The sequence below is a fragment of the Octodon degus genome, unplaced genomic scaffold (genome assembly GCF_000260255.1).
Source record: "Octodon degus isolate 3935 unplaced genomic scaffold, OctDeg1.0 scaffold00020, whole genome shotgun sequence".
NCBI lineage: Eukaryota > Metazoa > Chordata > Mammalia > Rodentia > Octodontidae > Octodon > Octodon degus.
In genome coordinates this window covers 14,820,192-14,824,972 of record NW_004524596.1, presented here as the reverse complement: position 1 = coordinate 14,824,972, position 4,781 = coordinate 14,820,192, and the positions used below count along the sequence as shown (strand labels likewise).

Below are 4,781 nucleotides of genomic sequence, written 5' to 3'. Positions count from 1 at the left end.
CAACACAATTAAAAGAAGCACCCCAGATTGAAAAAAAAATTTTTTTTTTGTACCAAGGACCGAACTTAGGTCCTTGCACTTGGCAGCCAGGCGCTCAAGCCACTGAGCTATAAAGATCTCCAGTCCTCTCTTGATTAAGTTTAAAAATGAGCGATGAAAAGAGAGTAAAACAGGTCAAGAGGAGAAAGCAAAAAAGGGAGGGAGGCGGATCGCATTCTTAGCAACCCGGACCCAGCTTCTCCCGAGTCCAGGCAAACGCTCCCGCAGGTCCGCGCCCAGGCCCCGCCTCCGTGCAGCTTGGCTCCGCCCCGCTCGGGCAGGGCCGTCAGGAGCAAACGAGGCGGGACTTCCGGCGTTTGAAAAACTTCCGGCGGGAACCGGAAGGTGCGGTAACACCCACGGAATCCCGGGTCTCCGGGCGCGCCGGCGCTGAGGTGAGCTGTGCGTCCGCCTGGGCGCGTCCTGCGGGCGCGCGCGAGCCAGCGTCCGGGCTCTGGTGTTTTGGGGGCCGGGTCGGACGTTTGGGAAATAATACCCCTTTTAAAAGTGAAAAGTTTCATTACATTTTTCTGTCAGCTATCTGTAGCTCTCAATTTACAGCCGGAAAAATCCCTTCAGGCTGCCGCGTGTCACCTGGCGCGGCGTGTGTGCTTGCAGAAGCTCTTGCCGCGCGGGACGGATGTGGGAGAGCCGGGCGCGCCTGGGTCGCTTCTGTACCTGCGAGCATCCGAGGGCGGAGAGAGCGCCCTGCACGCCTGCGTGGGGGTCCTGTCTGCATCGGCTGCGTCCTCAGCGGGGCGTCCCGCGGGCGCCAGAGGAGAATGAATGGAAGCCCGGCGGCTCCCAGAGCCTCCCGGGACGGCCCGTGCCGGAGGCGTTGTGCGTGGCGCGGGAAGCGCGCGGGTTTCGGTGTCCGGGGCTCGGGCTTCTGTTCCTTTGCCAGGCATCTTTTCTTGTCATTTCACACCGCTGAGTCTCAAGCCTCTCGAAAAAGGATACAGCAGGGCTGTCTGTTCTCAGAGGCTCTTTGCAACTTTCGCATTTTGTTCTCTGACTTTTTGAGACAGGTTCTCCGTGTGCAGTTGAGGCTGGCCTTGCGCTTACCTTGTAGCCCAGGCTGGTCTCGAACTCACAGTGATCCTCCTGCCTCGGCCTCCCGAGTGCTTGGGTTACAGTCTTGTACTACTATGGTTGGCCGCATTTTGTTCTTATAACTTGAGAATCTGTGCTAACATTCAGTCCAAGGACTTGTGTTGCTCGGCTCAGGAACACTTCTTTAGGTGCCTCTTTAGAACTTGTTCTTGTCCACTTTTCTTGAAATTTTAGGTTCCCTCCCCATTTTAGTATGTGTGTGTGTGTGTGTGTGTGTGTGTGTGTGTCCTCATCCTCCACTTTCCTACTTACTTCCACTTGCCCTGTTTTAGTGCCTTCTCCCTGAGTAACATCACATTAGCCTCCAAACTATTGATTTGGAATATGCTCACGTACTAAGATATCTTGCAAGAGGGAAAAATCTGAAATCACTGAAGACTAGCCATGTTCTTATGTGCCACACCTTTTTAAGAGATCAGGGGGTGCTCTGTATGACATATAGTGTAATAGTGATGGAAAATAAATTTATATTCTGCAGAGAACATATTGACATGTACTCTTATGTTTAGTAATATTAGGGCAGCCATCGGTGCTCAGCTGTGTATAATATGGGAGTAAAGCAGATGTGTGCCCTTCATAGTGTCTCTGAATTAAGGGAGATTTGTACGCTAAACAAGTAAATTTTAGCTTATGTTACATACTACTGTGTAAAAGAAATAGAGTTCTTTAAAATACAGTATATGGCTGAGAAACTCATTTGAGGCCTAAAATGTTGACATTTAAGGAATGAGACCAACATTTGAAGAACAGGGAAGAGAGCTTCAGGTAGAAGAAACCTGAGGTGGGAAAGAATCCTGTTGGTTACAGGCACTCAGAAGAATTTAATTAGAGCTGAGGAGCTACAGCAAGTGATAAAATGTGGTTAGAAGGAGAAGCAGTGGCCAGTTCCATAGGGCACCTTATAAAGCCAAGCTTAGACAGTTTGCCTCTGAATAAAGAGGAGGTGGGAAGTCACTGATGTATTTATTTATTTATTTATTATTTTTTATTTTTCAAAAGTGCAAGTTTAATACTGCTCTGTCATCACCCTAAAGGCATAATCATTTCAGTTACACATCTGAACTGATTGGAATTATAGAATCATATCTCCTTTTACATTTAACAATATATGCAATATATAATATATACATTTACACAAACAGATGTTTGCTGGAGCACACAGTATGGTACACATCACAAAAATATACAGTTAATTGTTTCCCAGATGTGAAGCCATCTACAGCTATGGACATAGTTTCATTGTTATTATTATTAATATTATTGTTATTATTTTTACAGCTGGCTATAATGCAACTCCTGGATTATCATAGGCAGTTTAAATTTTTTTGGTCCTTTTATGATCTTTGCACATAAGACTGCCATAAAATTTTTTCCTAGGCCAGTAAACAGAGATGCTTAAATAATTAAAATACAATCACCAACACACATTTTCTCTTCTATAATAAAAATAGCGGTTTTAAGTTTTTTATACCTTTTATGTTATCATTTAAATGCAAAATAGTGCAATAAATAAAGCAAGCTGATCTGATTGAAACATGAGTGTAACTATGAGGGTCACACAATCATATTGCCTTAAGTAAGAACCAACCTAAAAGAAGCACAATAAAAGAAATCATACAGCTAAAACACGTCTTCAAACTCTCCAAAACTTTACATGAAGTAAATGGTCTTGCTTGCAACCTGAAAAAACTTCCCTCGCATGAGGTTTGAGATAGGTATTTACCCTCAAGCCTGTGCAGTTCTGTTAGATGTACATTATAAAGTTTGCTTTTTTTTTTTTTTTTTTTTTTTGACTTGTTTCGGTTTTTCCTATTTACCAGATACTAGTTCTTTTGCAATGTCCATGTTACTTAAACTGAAAACTAAATTGCCTCTCATTCTTTGAACAGGGCTCCATCTCCTGTTTTCAGTTGTTTCCAACTTTTTAAAGTACCATTTGCATCAATGTGATACAGTGAAGATGGTATAGATACTGTAGATAACTTACATATACATAGTAATTAAATAGTAGCAACTTAAACCCTGCACAAACTTTCTGGAAAATAATCTTTTTAAAACACTTACATGTACAAAAAATCTTATAGACTCAGCTTCTTTTATTTTTTTCCCAGGAGTTGTATTTTCTGTGGTTAATTTTAAAGGGATCACTGATGTTTTTAAAGCATTTTCTAAATGATCTTTGGGTTTGCTATGTAGAGAATGGTCTGTAGGGACAAGAGAGGAAGAAGGAGGAGTAGGTAAAGTGCTGTTGGCAGTAGTCCAGATGCGAGATGGGACTTCTGTAGTTTGAGTATGTCCCCCAAAAGGTCACAAGTTGGCAACTCAATTCCAAATTCATCTATTAATGGTATTTGTGACTAATAGACTGGCTAGGGAAGATGAGAGAAACAAGATGGCAGTGTTTTTGGATTAGAAAATGAAAATTTGGAGGATAATTATGTTCATCTTTTTTTTTAATTATTTATTTTTATTACATTTATTTATTGTGTGTGTGTGGCCAGCTCAGCCCACCAGGGGGCGGGGCTGGCTGGCATGTGGTGCTGGGGATCGAACCGTGGTCCCTGTGCTTTGCCAAGCTTGTTTCAAGTAGGTGCTTTAGACCACTGAGCCATCTCTCCAGCCCCACATCATCTTGACTGTATGTACATGTACCAGAACTTACCAGATTTGAACACTTTCAACATATGCATTGTATTGCATGTCATTTGTTAAAAATTTTCCCAAGGTTCTGGCTTAACAAATAAATGAAGAGTAGTACCATTTACTGAGGGGAAAGACTAGGGTAGGAATGGGAGTTCTATTACATATATGTCAAATTCTGCTTAACTTTGTAACAGCTAAATAGTTTCTGAGGGAGGCAGTTTATTATGTAAACCTGAATCTTAAAGGCAAGGTTTGGGATAGAGGGATTAAGATTGGTAATAGGGGGATAATACAGGTATAGTCATGATGTCTGTTGGTGGTGGATATGTACGATGGAAATTGGTCCCATAAGATTGTTGCCTAGTGATGTAATTGTCTTAAAATTTGTGTAAGTGCCCTGTAATGTTTGCACAATGGCATATCACCTAATGGCATATTTCTCATAATGTGACCATGATATTAAGCTATACATGACTTTATTTAAAACATAGAAATGTAAAAGATTTTTGCCTAATCTAACAGGTCTTATGATATGAAGTAAGAGAAGTGGAAATGTAGAAACCAGGTTCTAAGAACATAGATCTTTATTCATTCGTGCCTCTGTCACGGATAGTTTTTATGAATAACTTATAGCTGTCAAGTTGGTATATAGTCTTTTCTCAGATGAATCTGCCTAAAATTAACCTGTGTGTTCCTAGATGCCCTTTTACAATTATATTTTTTCTCACTTGTGAAAAGAAATATCTTACTCAATTTTCCCTGATACCTTGCCCCATGGTTAGCTTTTCCCTCTTTTAAACACATTTCTGTTAAGGTTGAAGTGTGCTGAAAATATTGGTCCGTGAGGGAATGTTTTGAATTAGGATACAGTAATTCTCCTACTTGGGGAAATAATTTCAATACTCCCAGTGGATACCCGGATGGTATCGAACCCTATATATGTACCTTGGTTTTCCTATACATACATACATACATACATACATATA

General features: G+C 41.4%; 1 protein-coding gene across 1 annotated transcript in view; it reads left to right on the top strand.

Annotated features, from left to right (window-relative positions):
* Positions 1-383: 383 nt before the first annotated feature.
* The window catches only part of Srbd1 (S1 RNA binding domain 1), a 236,736-nt gene continuing 232,338 nt past the window's right edge, over positions 384-4,781 (top strand). Inside the window, 1 exon segment of the mRNA XM_023711259.1 lies at positions 384-434. The gene's annotated coding sequence lies outside the window, so the exon portion shown is untranslated.